This window comes from Caretta caretta, chromosome 11 (genome assembly GCF_965140235.1).
Source record: "Caretta caretta isolate rCarCar2 chromosome 11, rCarCar1.hap1, whole genome shotgun sequence".
In the NCBI taxonomy this organism is placed as follows: Eukaryota; Metazoa; Chordata; order Testudines; family Cheloniidae; genus Caretta; species Caretta caretta.
In genome coordinates, this window is record NC_134216.1 from 37,333,591 (window position 1) to 37,350,279 (window position 16,689).

At 42.6% G+C, this 16,689-nt stretch overlaps 1 protein-coding gene across 2 annotated transcripts in view; it reads right to left on the minus strand.

Annotated features, from left to right (window-relative positions):
- Positions 1-8,007, minus strand: part of LOC125645232 (sodium channel protein type 2 subunit alpha-like) — a 210,369-nt gene extending 202,362 nt beyond the window's left edge. The window contains exon 1 of one of the 2 annotated variants that reach the window (XM_075117912.1): positions 7,372-8,007. The gene's annotated coding sequence lies outside the window, so the exon portion shown is untranslated. The remainder of the gene's footprint in view (positions 1-7,371) is intronic. The other variant, XM_075117911.1, reaches the window with a different exon arrangement.
- Positions 8,008-16,689: the final 8,682 nt, after the last annotated feature.

Genomic DNA, 16,689 nt, shown 5'->3' on the forward strand with positions numbered 1-16,689 from the left:
TCTTTCCTCTCCACCTCCATCTTCCCAGTTACCCCCCTCTCTAGACCCTCCACAGCCCCACTCACTACCTCTTGCCCCCTGCTATCCAGTTGGCCTCCAAGGTTGCATAGATAATATTCACTTTTTAAAATATTGGTTATCTAATTGTTAGTTTTCTTTCAACTATGACCATCATATTGCACAGTTTCATATCATGGAAGTTTACTTGGTATATATTTGCCTTTTTTTTAAATTACAACATAAAAAATAAGTTACCCCATATCCCAGAACACTAAACCAATAAATCAATGGCAAATTAAGAGGCAGATTCACCAGTACCTTCAGTGCTGCTCTAGAGATGCAAAGCAGCTGTTAACCACTTACTGCTCAGGAGGTTCCGGCTACTTTTCCTGGTTGCTGAATGTACTCATGAATCTGGCCCTGAAAGTTAATTAACCCCTGCCCCCGCCCCCAAAAACCCCCTTAAGGTTGATACTACATAACTTCAAATCACCAGACATACCACACAATCTGATCTTGATAAATTGAAGAATTTGTCTGATGCCAATAATCTGAAATTCGGTAATGACAAGCGCAAAGTATTATACTTAGGAAGAAAAAAAATCAAATGCACAAATACAAAATGGCGAATAAACTAGCTAGGCAGCTGTACTGCAGAAAAGGATCTGGAAGGCATAGTGGATCACAAACTGAATGAGAGTCAACAATACAATGCTGAGGCAAAAAAGGCAAATATTCTGGGAAGTATTAACAAGACAATCATATTTAAGACACAGGAAGTAACTGTTCTGCTCTACCTGCCACTGGTGGGGTCTCAGCTGGCATACAGTTCCAGTTTTGGGCACCACACTTTGAGAAAGATGTGGACTAATTAAAGAGTTCAGAAGAGAGCATCAAAAAGGATAAGAGGTTTAGAAAAGATGACTTATCAGGAAAGCTTGTAAAAAATTGGGCATGTTTAATCTAGAGAAGGAGGGACATAAAAATCTTCAAATGTATTGTTATGAAAAGGATGGGGCTCAATTGCTCTCCATGTCCACCAAGAGCAGGACAAGAAGCAATCAGCTTAGTTTGCAGCAAGGGAGATTTACGTTAGATATCAGAAAACTTTCTAACTATAAGCATAGTTAAGCACTGAAACAGGTTGTCTAGAGAGGTTACGGAATCTCTATCTTTGGAGGTTTGTAAGAACAGGTTACATAAACACCTTTCAGGGATCATCTACATATACTTAATTTTGACTCAGCACAGGGGATGGAGTAGATTACCTCCTCAGCTCCCTTCTTGACCTATGTTTCTTTGATTGTATGGTAGCCTTCTTTGAGTTACTAGTTTAGTGCTTTTATGATTTTTTTAATAATTAATAAAATCCAAGGAAATTCCAGATAAAATCTATGTTAAACTGGAGATGAGTTTAGATCAATAGCATGGGATACAACTCAGAGGATGTTATAAATATCCCCAAAGAAGCACTATAAAACACAGGAAATTCAGGGTTACATTTAAACTTACAAGTAATCCTAAACTGATTAGAAAATGCACAGTTAAGGCACCCCAAACAACATTAACTTTGTCCTGTACCAGTGTAATGCATTTACTATACAACCATGATTTATACAGTGTTTGTGGTTCCAAATTAGTTTAAACTGATTTTTAAATTACAGGTTTTTAAAAATATTTTCCGGGTGTCACTACAGTGAAGAGGAATGGGTACAGGTTACATTAGGTACAGTAAATTGGATGTTTGCCAGGACAGAGCCAACTAGTGGCTAAAAGAATGGAGGTTCAATCAAGCCTTTGCTATGAATCCAGAGTAATGGGCAATCTGTTTTTGCACTGTACCAGGAATAACCCAGACAGGAAGACTGTGACTCAGTTACATCTCCCTCCTCGCTCTTCTGCTGCTCTGGGGAGGGAGAAAACAGCACCGGATCTACAGCCCACACAGTGTAAGCTGGCCAGCACATGGAACGGTAAAGTCAATCATCAACCCATTCTGCCTTCTCCTTCCCATCTGTGCAAGGATGAGGACAGAATAGCTCTGTAGAGTCTACTTCCCCTCCCCCCATATCCTATGCTGTTCCTGTGCTTGCCAGGCTAATATTTGTCCCAGAGTTTAGAAACTGTATGCCAGCACAGTTCAAGGTTCATGATATCACTGACATACGCAGAACAATCTCTTTAAAAAATAAATCCAGCTGTGAACTGAGTTCTCTCTGTCTCTGCTGGCTTTTACACTTGGACACTCTTGTTCATAGGAAAATCACCACAAACTAATCAGTTAATAAAGACTTACATGAAGAGTAACAACATCCAGTATGCGTCAAAGTGAGACTCCCTATATTTACCAAAAGGGGGACTGCAGAAGACTTTCTTTTGTGTTGTTTTATTTGGGCTGGTGTCCTCCCTCCAGAGCAAGAGTAGAAAATGTGATGGGGAGGTTTTAAACGTTAAACTTTGCTACAGATCTAGCCAGAAGTATTACCAAAGTAACTGCACCAAAATTAGGTGAGTTGACTTGGAGTTCCATTCCAACTTCTATTTCTCCCCAATACACAGCAGTGATCACAGCTACATACAAATGAATATACTTTTTCTTTTAAGGTTTTATCTTGATCTCTATTACTTTTGTTTCCTTGTTCTCTATTGCACTTCTGTAGAGGGTTTCTTCCAGGATTAAGGAAGTTGCTCAAACTGAGTCATCAAATGGCCTGTGAAAATGCACAAAACACGAAGTTCCAAAATTTGGGAAAACACGTTTGATTTTATGTATTATCAGTAAGTTAATGGTGGTGGAGGAGTTCCAGGAAGATACAACCCTATCAACAGAAGAGAAAGTTTCTACATACTACTATGCCAAACTGCCTCAATTATGAGCCACAGGAAAAAAAAAAAAGAGGACTTCAACCTCTACACCCAAATTTTAATCTCTCTATTGACAGTGATTACAATTGTGGTTATTTGTGATATGTGAATCCTTGTCCTGCACAATTGGACCAAGTCTACCAACATGTTTCAGAAGGTAACAAGGAGTCCTCTTTCACCTAAACTGCGTTTACTCTCACTTAACACAGCTTTTAAAAAAATTAATTGAAATTATATAGGTCCTGACTCTGCAAACACTTATGCATGTGCTGAATTTTACATACATAAGTAGGCCTAATGGCAAAAAGATACTCTCAAAGTCTCAAGGGACTACTCACATATGTAAAGTTAAATACCTGTGTAAGTGTTTGCAGGACTGGGGCCATGGGTGGTAAGCTTCCTTGGAAGTGGAGTAAGGGGCAATCTTCTGTGTCTTACAGTATCAAGCTTATTATCAGTGCTTGAATAATGGAAGAACAAATTCACAAAAATGAACAAAGCAGTATGCAAATACAGGGAGCAGCTTTTACTAAACATTACCAAGGCGGCTTTCTTCTATAGCCCATAGAGCTTGATTAGGGGTATTTTATTTAGACCTCCATCTTGTATGATATTTAGCTTAAGTAGTTATCATAAGACTTTGAGGCCTATGAACCTTAGCGTAAGTGTGTTACACAACAGTGACCCTGAGTTACTAGGGAGTTAGGAATATTTTGTCTAGGGGATTTTTGTAAAAAACAATACCGGGTAACTGCAGGAATATGAACTGGTACCAGTTTGCGGATATTTTAGCATAGGAACAGCCACAGATGCATAACCGCAAACTTGCTTTGGCAACAATGTGATATATGAGATAATGAGTTGAGATCATTAATATACCAACCTACACGATAAGGACACCCCAACATTATTAGGGTGAGGAAGTTAGTTATAGACAAAGGAGTCCAGGTGTTTATATGAATATTCATCGTAGTCGTGAGGCCCTGTAACAGGCCAAACCACCACATAAGCTTTGAGATCTTAACCGTCGGATTTGTTTAACATACCAGAGGCAGGGTAGGACCCTCATGGAACACTGCCTGTCTCCCATTACTAGGTCTCCATTAGAAAGCTGAGAGTATACATAAGGAATGGTGCAGGTCACCATTACTACCTTAATACTGCACTATACCTATGCCTTCATTTGGGTTGAAACGTGTGTGTTTTTATCAATTAAGCTAATAAAAGTTTTACTAAAGCTTTGCTTTGCCCTCAGTGTGAATGTCGTCATTGCTGTGCACATTGAGATACCAAACCAAATACTGAACTTAATTCTGCTGTACAGTAACTTCTCACTTAATGTTGTAGTTATGTTCCTGAAAAATGCAACCTTAAGTGAAACGATGTTAAACGAATCCAATTTTCCCAAAATATTTAATGTAAATGCGGCGGTTAGGTTTTTTTCCCCAAGGAAATTTTTTGGGGGCAGACAAACAGCATTATATACTGTAAAGTACTGTGGTTGGGAAGTGCCATGGCTCACCCCACACAAGCACAGCCCGCTGCAGGCAAGAACACTAGGAAGCACCTTTGCAGCAGCAGTGACAGCTTACCCAGAGAAGAACAGGCGCCGACTTTGCTGGGGGATGTTCCAGGCCCACCTCTTCCCGTCCCCACTCCACTCCAGGCCCACCTCTTCCCGTCCCCACTCCACCTCCTCTCTGGAGCATGCTGCATCCCCGCACCTTCCTCGCCCCCAGAAAGTCCTAAGCGCCGCCAAACAGCTGTGGACTTCTGGGAAGGAGGGGGAGGAGCGGAGACGCAGCGCATCCCCGTTCTTCCCCGCCGCCAAACAGCTGTTTGGCAGCACTTAGGACTTTCTGGGAGGGAGAGGGAGGAGTGGAGACACAGCTCTTCCCTGCTCCTCCCCCTCCCTCCCAGAAAGTCCTAAGCACTGCCAAACAGCTGTTCAGTGGTGGGGGAAGCACTGGGAGAGAGGAGGAGGAGGCGGAGAAGAGGAACTTGTGCAATGCTGCCTTGTAAGGGACGTTATAAGGGAGCATTGCACAACTTTAAACGAACATGTTCCCTAACTGAGCAGCAACATAACTTTGAAACAATGTTAAGCGGGAGGACATTAAGTGAGGAGTTACTGTACCTGATTCTGGGACTGGAACCTTTTAAACCCTCAGAAATTTTAATCTGTGACTAACTGGAAAACCTTACAATTCAATATAATCAATAATCGATAACCACTCAACAAATCAGTCAACACTTCCATCCTTTACAAAGGGCAGTGACAACTTAAATATATTTTAAAACAAAACAAATGTCCTTGCCACTGTTCCTAACATTTTAGATTATCAAAACTGAAAGTTTTAAAAATCCATTGTACCGTTTACTACCCGTGTTGTCTATTTACTTTTTGCATTTCCCTCAGCTTGTACATATGAAAATCAGTGCCGTCCATTTCACTGTCTGGTACTCAGCCCTGAAAGATTTCAGCTGCAAACACTGAAGAGAAGTATTTGATCTTTTAAAAGCCTTTTGTTGTTGTATTTTTAAGACATTCATTGACACATTTCTATTGGTCTTAGCTTTAGAAAAAGCTTGTTTTAACAAAATCTACATTTTGGCACAAGTTTTAGCTGTTTAGTTTTCCTTTAAGGGGAAAATTAATAGAAACTTTAGGGGGAAAAAATTACAGGAACAAAGAAAAAAGAAGACGAATGTATGTGCGAGTTTGTCCTCCTGGAGACTTATGTACAGGAGCATTCCAGAGGCTGGGGATGGGTAAAGATGGCTTTAAATCATCTTTGCACCAGCAGAGTGGGTGAGGCCAATATGACCTGCAGCAAAACTTGAAACAGCCTGTACATACCTCAGGCTTCCCAGAATATCTATACTGATATATGCTACAGAATTCTCTTTCTCACCCCGACACACCTTTTCAGCTAGGGATTCTGAGGAGGCCTCTTGAAGCACTTCTATTGCCCAACTGCACTGGCACAGTGACATCTAGGATTTGAAGCAGGGTGGAAAATCCCTTCACCAAAATTTAAACAAAAGAAGCCAAAGATGAATACTTTGGGGAAATTATCCAACTCTTGTTTTTGACAGAAAAGAACAAGAAAAATATTTTATTGGACTTTAATGACCAGAAACGAATGCGTTTCAGGTTTATCTCCAACCAACTTCTTTAGCTAATAGAAGATAACCCAACTTTTATTCTATTAATCTGGGACTGGAAAAGTCAGCTTCACCTTTCTTACTTGTGAAGAGTGACTGAGGAAGCAGGAAAGAGAAAAACACCAAGATAGTACAGTGATGGGCACCTTATATGGTAAATGCATATTATCATAGTAATTCATTTTATAAAGTACTAAGACCTTTATCATTACCTCATGGGCATATTATCTATAATATTTTTACTCTAACAAGAAAGCTTTGGGTAAAATAATCCTTATAGTCATACTTAGTTTCCCTATTTGGTTTTCTCCTTTCCACTCCAATTAAAAATCATATCTTACAATCATTCCATCGCAAGTGACATATTTTAATGGGAAGAAATATAATGCAGATAGTCCTTAAACTAAAGGGAAAAAACTAGTTTTGAACCTGTGTGTATGAAAAAATATTCAATGAAACATGTTTTGCTTATGAAAGGCTTTCCAAGGGATGGCTTCTCATAAATCAGTTGTGCTTTCATGTTATGTCTGTTCACAATGGCTCTTGTCTATCTCCTAGGGATATTATGATTGTTTGCACAAACTAAACATGTTTGTTTCTTATTTGTGCAGAAATCATCAACAAACAAACCTAGGTACAAAACTCAAACCTGTTGAATTCCACAGGATAGGGCAGAAAATAAACTTTTGAGACTGAGCTAGAAAGTGAACCTGGCACAATAAGGGTAATTCACAGGAGAGCTACTCCTGCAACTCCTTAGCAAAGAAGACCACGGAAGACCATATCCTCTCCTTTTCCCCATCATTTGCTCAGATATTTCTCTGTCATTTCTCTCCACATGCTTTGGCTCTTCCAATAAACACGGACACTACAGGGTAGCAATCAAGAGGAACCTGAAGGGGAGAGGGGAGAATTCTCCACCTACATCTCATCCCAGTTCCCTCTCCAGAGTTGCAAACTATCATTTGACAACAACTCCTCCGGAACACTTTTGACGAGCAACCTAGGGGCATTTCGGGCGAGGGAAATAACTGTAGGGGGCCTTTGAGGCGCTGGGGCTGGGAGAAACTGATGTGATATGGGGCAGGGGGAAAACATCCTCGAACCTTTATGCGTGCAGAGAGCAGCCAGACACTACGGTGATGGGCGCTACTACAGACACGAAAATGAAGGAATACTAAAAGAATACAGTGCGCGTGTTTGTTGCTAGCCTCAGCCGCCCCTGGCGTGCGAAGCCAAGCGAGGAAGATGCTGGAGCTCTCTCTCAGCAAACGCGAGGGGTGGCTGAGCGCTAATTCCCGACCACCCCCCAAAACAGCAAGAGGGAAAAGCACTTACTTGCGCCCATGCCCAGGAACTGGTTTCAGACTGAAGCGCAGCTGCCGCCGCCCTCTCCCGGCTGCTGGTTTCTTTTCCCCGTTTTCTCTGAGCCCCGTCTGCCTCCCTCCGGCGCTGCCGCGAGCAGGGGCTGCCAGCCCTCGCCACAGGCGACAGAGCGGGCTCCAGTGAATGAAAATAACCGCGCCCGTCTCAGCAGCACCAGCTGCGCCCCCTGGCTCCCCACGTGAGCCGCGGCCTCGCCCGAGCGCCAGGCTGGGCTAGTGCCCAGGGGCGAGGCGTCACCGACTGCGCTGCGGGCGGAGGCAGGCGCGGGAACCGGGCCGCCGCCCCAGCGCTAAGGGTGCAGCAGCAACAGGCAGGAGCAGTTTGTGCCGCGACACCGGCACCCCTCGCTCCGCGGGCACGTGGGTCCGATTGCAAGAGCTGGGGGCACTTGCACTGCACGGGGGGCTCTCCGGGAACAGGAGGCTGCGGAGGTCAGGAGGGGGAGTCGGCGAGGCTGGAGCTCGGCAAGGCACGCCGAGGAGGGGGAGGAGAGTTTGCAAAGAAGGGGTGGCGGCAGGTTGGCGAGAGCAGCTTTCCTGGGAGGCAGGAGTCCAGCGCTACAGCCCGTTGCGTGAGGCGGAGAGTCCGCAGGCGGGGTGCCCCCGGGGGCGGGGGTGGATGGCTACAAGGAGCGCTCAGGGCGCATGGCGGCGGGCTGCGCGACACCTGTGGGCAGCGCTAGGGCAGTACCCGGGGGCATCCACAGGCTGTACTTGAAGCGAGTGCTGCGGGAGACTGGCTGGGAATCCCCCCTCCTGGCTGTGTAATTGCCCCAATGGCTTTTGCTGAGCCTGCCCGCCGTGGTCGAGCTGGTACTCGGGAGTGAGCAGCGGAGGACGCAGGTGGGGCACGTTGGAAAGGGGAGATGCATATGGCGTGGAAAGGCCCGAACGGGTCTGGGGAGCTGGCGAAAGGCGCATCTGCCTGGAGCTGAGGGCGAGGGCGGAGAGAACAGGGAGCTCAGGCTGCACCGGTCGGGGGAGAAATGTGGGTGCCACGCCAGGGAATTCAGGGGGCCAAAGAGAGTGATGGCAAAAAAAGCCGCTAGTGCCCCACCCCTCACACCGCAGGGGGATGGGGATGTCTGGCCCTGAGTGGGTGCACTTGCCGCAGGAGGAGCTGCGATTCGGGAGCCGCCCTTTGCTGGGCGTTGGCTACTCATGCAGCAAAGCCCGGCCGGGCGGGTTCCACTCTTGAGCAGACCAACCGCCTTGGAGGTGATGGTGGCGGCTGCTGCTCTGTTTGCAGCTGATCTCTGTGAGGAGGAGGGAGTTGCTAGGACTATTGGGGGTGCGGGGGAGAGGTAGGACTAGAAATGGACAAGCAAAGACGGTAGAGTTCTGGCTTTGTCTCCCTAGAATGCTGGGGAGGGAGGGGATGGTGTAAGGGAAGCCCAGTGACAGGGAAGGAGGCGTTAAAGACACTAGAGGTCAAGCAGGAGGTGGGGACAGTGTTCAAGGGTATAAAGGGCAGCCAGAGAGAAATCGGATCCATCTAAAACCTAGCGAAAAATCTAATCAGAGGACAAAACGGGATTTAAAAAGATAGCAGATGTACTCAATGTTACAAGTATCGAGCTGGTTTCGTGGTTTATAGGGTACCTCACTTAACGTTGTAGTTATGTTCCTGAAAAATGTGACTTTAAGCAAAATGATGTGAAGTGAATCCAATTTCCCCATAAGAATTAATGTAAATAGGGGGGGGTTAGGTTCTAGGGTTTTTTTTTTTTTTTTGGCCAGACAAAAGGCATTATATACATTTTAAATAATTTTAAACAAGCAATTTAATACAGGTATTAAACAGGCTGCCAGTCCCCCATCAGCTGCAGTACGTACCCCCCCCCCAGCACCTCCTGCGGATCAGTGCCTTCTCCCTGCTCACCCCCTCCCCCTGCCTGTGGCAATTAGCTGGTTTGCGGGGTTCAGGAGGGAAGGGGGAGGCTTTACACTGCATCCTCGCTTGTCCCCCCAGCCTCCTGAATGCCACAAACCTGCTGATTGTCCCCGGTAGGAGGCGGGGGAGGGAGGCTGCGCGCCGCGTCCTCGCTCCTTCCCCCAGCCTCCTGAAGGCCACAAGACAGCTGCTTGCCACGGGCAGGAGGTGGGGGGAGCAGGGGGAAGCCACTGATCTGCAGGGTGGTGGGAGGCTGCCAGCCATGGACAAAGCAGGTGGCCAAACATTATAGGGGAGCATTACACAACTTCAGACAAGCATGTTCTGTAATGGAGCAGGGATGTAAGATCGAAACAACATTAAGCAAGAGGGGAGTACTGTACAACTAAAGAATCTGTGTTATTGCTAGAGAAAATTATGCACCTGTCCCCAGCAAGTGACTTGCCAAAAGTGACTTAATAAAACCAAACGATTCTTCTCTCCTATCCCAACTCTGTACGTCTTCCCCCCACACACACACCTGTTATTAGCCCCACTTACATGTGTTAACATTTTCATTTCTTAATACCCATATTCTTGTTTTCACATCCAGTTTTTAAAAGTATAAAAATATGTATTCTATTTATTTTTCTAGGTTGGTCTCTTCAATTTAGCTATTTTTGAGTTAGAAGGTGAAATATTTTTTATACAGTCTTTACCCCAGCAAGGGATAAAAAGTGCCATTCTTGGGAGCAACTTCCTTTGCACACTTTTCATGCCCATCAAACTCTAAAATGGTTTAACTTTCCAAGATGAAACCTCAAGTAGCTAGTAATTCAGGCCCTAATCCAGCAGAGTATTTAGGAATGTGCCTAACTGTGAGCATGTGAGTGGTCCCCTGAGTTAAAATTACTCATCAGCCTAAGTGCTTTACAGAATAAAGGCATCATTGTGAACTCGTCTCCAGCTCAATTTAATAGCATTATTTAAAAACGTAAGCATTGTAAAATTCAGTTTTTTGCATGTGCAGAACAAAATTTCAACTAAGTTTACAGTTACAGGACTACAGTGTAGTATAAACACATTAAGTCCCATAGACATTATCTGCTACGGTTTCACACTAATGTAGCATATACTTTCTGCTGTGCAACTGGGAAACTTCCAAGTATTATAAATCAGGAACAAAGTTGTAATTTTTTTTCTGAAGAAGCAGATAAATTAAAAGAAAACAATTTGTTAGAAGCCACTTTCATCTGAAAAGATTTTACACACTATTACTACAAATAACACCTAAAGTTACTACACTAGCAAGGTAATAGGAAAAGATCATTTCTTCTTTTAGTTTTGCTTTGTACATTTGGCTGTACTTCATGTATAATCATTTTCATGTTTCACTGTTATGCAGTCAGTCTCCCTGATAGACCAATGAGATAAAGATCAATGAGCCAGGATAGATCAGGAGAAAGCAGGTAGATAACACATGATATATAGAGAGATTTACAATTCAGTATAAAAATATATTTTGATAAGATATATAAATGGACATGCCAGTGGACACTGGGCAGAACAATGGTCACACACACACACCCCCTCGGGTAATACTGCAGCTGCATTAGCATGGAGCCCTTAGTTTCTCCACTGCAGAACCCTACTTATAGAGGTTCTGTGAGGGAGCTGCAGAAGTGGTGGTGTTGGCTTTGTGCCTCTGATGGATGCTCCAGGATCTGCAGAACTAACTGCTAATTCCACTGCAGCAAATAGCCTCCCCTGCCCACAATGGATGAGCCTAGGGGACATTCTGCAAGGAATACCTCACAGTTTTCCTCTCGCCGATTTTTCCTTTAAAAAGATGCAGTGTGGCCCGCAAGCACTTAAACAAAACAAACAAACAAAAAACCCTCCGTTTGTTTGTTTGTTTAGTGGAAGAGAATATAAACAAGATGAAAGTGTGTAAGGATAAATATTGGTTGAATATCAGGAAAATGTTCCCAATAGGGAGGCTTCTTAGACTTTGGAACAGTCTATTTAGAGTACTGGCTAAAGCACATCATGAGAGTAATTTAGATCTTATCAAGAATATACTGTAGAAGACAATCCTGCATTGGTGGAGGGATTGATTAAGTTACCTAATAGGTCTTTTCCATCTCTACTTTCTATTGGCTATATAGAGCCAGATTAAGGCAATCTGAGGTCCCAAGATACATCATAAAATTGGGCCTATGGGGGCCACACCCCTCAACAGAGAAGCAGTGGAATGGGGACCAATTCTCCCTCCAGGGTGGCTGTAGAGGGACTCTGTAGTGCTACCCCAGCAGATGGCTTGAGGCAGCTTGGGTTAATGGACTAGGCCCATTGCACTCTTTTCCTCCTACCCTACACACGGAGTCCTCTGCCAGAGAAGGGTTTGTGTCACCCTCTGCATCCCTGAGCACTGGGTCTTGGAGTAAACAGAGCTAAATTGGGCATCTCAGAGCTTTTGTTTCAGGCTTTCTACAGACTCAGGCAGATATCACTGCTTTGGTTACTCAGGTTTTTAGGCTTTTCTTTGCAAAGGTGATGACTAGAAACTTACTTTTTTTAAAAAATAGAAGCTGATATTCTAATGTAATCACATGACTACAGCAGTTGGGTGCCTGGGCAGAGGCCTATAGTGCCTCTGTCTTAATCCAGGCCTGAGGCTATATGCTCCTCATTGTATACATTGATAGAGACCTTTACTACATTTACTTACATGTTCTACCCTTCTGTTCTCTGAAATATCCTGATGAGAAGGTTTTAGGTCAATGTCCACAAGAAAACCCATAGGAAAGTGGCTCACACTGAGTTCCGGGGGCTGAACCCCCACATAGTTTGTAGTTGCTTATGTGGAAATAACGCATGTTTGGGATGTACTGCTCCTATAATTCTGAGAAAATTTTTTCCACTCCTGCATATATGTACCTTGAAATTACTTAATGGCTTGTCCTGGCACTATAAAGGAGATTACTGTGCAATATATTAACATGTCTGACCATGACTATTTCACTTTGATATTAGCTCCACCAACTCTTAGAAGTATTATTGTAAAAAATCCAATAAGAGCAGTGTATGAGTCCAGGAAAACCACCCATGCTGCCTTATCTTCCAGTAAATTTTTGGCAGTTACACATTACTGACATACATCATCTAGTAAGTTGAACAAGAACAGATAAACATCTACTGAATATATACAAATATTTTGTTTACATATATATTTTATACAGGCTTACTGCCAAAGCATCTGGAGTGATGTACAACAGAATAAAAAATGTAAATAAAAATATTAGCATCCCAAAATGCAAACACACACAAAAGCAAGGGGTTATTTTTAAAAATGTGGTGGGTGGGAAGGGATTGGAAAATAAAATAGTAAAAATAGAGGCAGCACCCGTCATTCTTTTGGAGGGGAGGGAGGGAAGGGAAATATTGAAAATACTTCCTTATAACTGGGAGCTACTATCTAAAGCAGATTTCAAAGTGGTGTGTACAGCCTTCCACACCTAAAGAATGATTTAAATAATAGGACCTAACAGCTTAAAGTATACCTTCACTTTCTTCAGATGTAGTCTCCCTCTTTTTGCTTAGTAGTGTGTATTGTTATTATAGTTTTCATTATTAATATCATGTCTTGGCACTCTGTGTTTTACCAGTTGTTTGACTAGAGCTCTAGGACCACGTGCAAATTGTACAAAATATGGTGTATTTCAGCTTTCTTCATTTAACATAAGGAATTGCACTCTGCAGAAACTGGCTTCTTGATCACAACCATCTTCCCATGGATTTAAAAAACCCGCATTGTATGCTGAGACCAGTAGTCCCTACAGTGTATACCTCTGTAGGTGTAGAATTCTCTTTAGGTATAGAATTCTGAATTTCTTTAACTGTAGAATTCTGTTGCCATAATTTGGCTACCCTGGAATACATAAACAAGAGTGCTATTGAGAAGCTTCTCTTAGCCCTAAAAGGTCAGATTGTGATATTTCACATCAAGAGAAAGCCTTACAATTCCTGCCTTTATAAAAAATGGCCATTACCTTTCATCATTTGTAATCATGAAGACGATACAGCAGCCTTTCTTGCAAGTGGAAGTGAGACTGCCCCTCAGATGCCCCATCTCTTTTCCTTCTACACCTTATCTCTGGCTAATCTCATCTACAAACACAAATTTAACTGCTGTCTCTGTGTGGATGATTCACAGATCTACCTCCCTGCTCCAGACCTGTCTCCTGTCTAAACTAAACTGGAGGAATGCAGTTTTCAGTATGCATTTAAGGTTGAATTTTCAACCTGGAAAAAAAAAATCACACAACTTGGGAGTACTCCTAAAAATTAAATCTATATGTTTATCAGAAGAGACCAAAAGCATAATTTTTTTAAAACATCAGGACTCATAAACCAGTCTCATGATTTTTTTCAGTTCAGAAATCTTTGAACTCTTCAGATTGACAGTACTGATAGCATATATGCTTGCTTAGCAAGTGTTTTTGTGTTCAGCTCTGTGGTAACTCAGAACCCAATGCCATGATTGTGAATTATGTTTGTTTTAGGGCATGTCATAAATATAAAGGGAAGGGTAAACCCCTTTGAAATCCCTCCTGGCCAGGGGAAAGCTCCTCTCACCTGTAAAGGGTTAAGAAGCTAAAGGTAACCTCGCTGGCACCTGACCAAAATGACCAATGAGGAGACAAGATACTTTCAAAAGCTGGGAGGAGGGAGAGAAACAAAAGGGTCTGTGTCTGTCCATATGCTGGTCTTTGTCGGGGATAGACCAGGAATGGAGTCTTAGAACTTTTAGTAAGTAATCTAGCTAGGCATGTGTTAGATTATGATTTCTTTAAATGGCTGAGAAAAGAATTGTGCTGAATAGAATAACTATTTCTGTCTGTGTATCTTTTTTGTAATTTAAGGTTTTGCCTAGAGGGGTTCTCTATGTTTCTGAATCTAATTACCCTGTAAGATATCTACCATCCTGATTTTACAGGGGGGATTTCTTCATTTCTATTTACTTCTATTTTTATTAAAAGTCTTCTTGTAAGAAACTGAATGCTTTTTCATTGTTCTCAGATCCAAGGGTTTGGGTCTGTGGTCACCTATGCAAATTGGTGAGGCTTTTTATCCAACATTTCCCAGGAAAGGGGGGGGTGCAAGTGTTGGGAGGATTATTCATTGTTCTTAAGATCCAAGGGTCTGGGTCTGTAGTCACCTAGGCAAATTGGTGAGGCTTTTTACCAAACCTTGTCCAGGAAGTGGGGTGCAAGGTTTTGGGAAGTATTTTGGGGGGAAGGACGCGTCCAAACAGCTCTTCCCCAGTAACCAGTATTAGTTTGGTGGTGGTAGCGGCCAGTCCAAGGACAACGGGTGGAATATTTTGTACCTTGGGGAAGTTTTGACCTAAGCTGGTAAAGATAAGCTTAGGAGGTTTTTCATGCAGGTCCCCACATCTGTACCCTAGAGTTCAGAGTGGGGGAGGAACCTTGACAGGGCATAATACAATAACATACTTCAGTTGCTAGAAAGTATACTTTTACTTCTAAATAAGTCTCTAGACTTAGCAGCATTCAGAAGATCAGGAAACTATCTACAGCCTGGTTAAACAACATCTACCTAGACCTAGTATTTGGCACATGCAGTAGCACAGTTGCTGGTTAATTTTAGTGGAGGATCGTCTGAGATTTTCAAAGCCGTGCACTCTCTTTTCTAATTGGATAAACGTGGTTTAAAATTATTTTGGGAAAAGAATTGTGGTAATGGGTCAACGAAGCAATGACAACGAATGAGATCAACAAATTCACATTGGGCAAAACAGGAATAAGTTTTCCGGTTAAATGAGACAGATCATCATATTTATAATGTTTAAGATAATGGTGATTAGATATTTGGGTAATGATGATAGTTCTTTAAAAAGTATTGAGCATCATATGATGCACTGACTTTTCTCTACTATAGAAAAAGTTATTATATCTTAACTTTGTTTGCCATCATAGTAGACTGGATGGAAGTTCGTTTTCATAGTTGGGTAGTTACTATTAGTCAGCCCTACAAACTATTTCTACATAGTAGAAAATAACTCTGTGCAATGGCTTGCTTTTTTATATACTTGTGTCTTTTATCACACACACAAATATAAATATTTTTAAACAGCTTTATCTTTGTATAGGAAGTATTCAATAGAATTAGTGTAACAAATTGCACACTTACTGCTGCTATTAACTTAATATATATATTATATAAATATATATTAATGCAGAAATGTCATTTGCTCTATAAAGTTTAAGGGCTGTCTGCACACAAGATGGAACCAAAATAAACAAAATTCACACCTTTAGTTATTTCAATGAAAGTCTTTTTTTTTTGACATTTATTTCAGATTAAAAGTGTCCTATTTCAGTTTTATTTAAATTGGTTTTTCCAACAAATTACATTTAAATAGGACATTCTTAATCTGAAATAAGTGTCCACACAGAGACTTGCACTGAAATAACTAAAGGGTTGAATTACAAGCTATTTCGTTATTTCAGTTCTAGCTTGTGTGAAGACAGGGGCTTAGTCATATTCCATATGTTACCTTTTGAGATCATGCCAGTTTGATAACCATTAGTAATGAATACAAGAAATCGGATTATTTAATCGTTAATGAACAAGCTAAGAGAGATGAGTTTTGAGTCAGCCAGCATAAAAATTAATCTCTTGCTTCAATATAAAGAAATGTAAAAGAGGAATAGTGTAAGTTTCAAAAGGTACTATCTTAGTGCCACTCAGTGTTCAAACCTGGTATAGCTTGATATAGTTTTAATACTTGTAATTATGTTGGCATCTGAAGTCACACAAAATGATTGCACTATTTACACCCTCATTAGTTCAAAGCCAAAAGATTAACTTTGAAAGTGATGAATTTTCCTTTATGGTGTAATGTCTGTCAGATACATTAAACCTTACTGCTGAAGCACAGATGTCTTGGGCTGGATGTGCACGTTTGAGAAGTAGGGTTGCCAGGTGTCCGATTTTCGACCGGAATGCCCGGTCGAAAAGGGACCCTGGCAACTCCGATCAGCATCGCCAACCAGGCCATTAAAAGTCCAGGCGGCGGTGCTGCAGGGCTAAGGCAGGCTAGTCCCTCCCTACCTGTCCTAGCACCACGCTGCACCCCGGAAGTGGCCAGCAGGTCCAGTTCTTAAGCAGGGGGGCCATGGGGCTCCGTGCACTGCCCCTACCCTGAGCACTGGCTCCACACTCCCATTGGCTGGGAACCACAGCCAATGGGAGCTCAGGATGTGGGGGTGCCCGTGGGTGAAAGCACTTTTACTAATGGATGGCCTCTTCATAGAGGTGACATAATGATCCTACTTGATCCTTCAGCCACCTTTGATACTGTCGATCAGG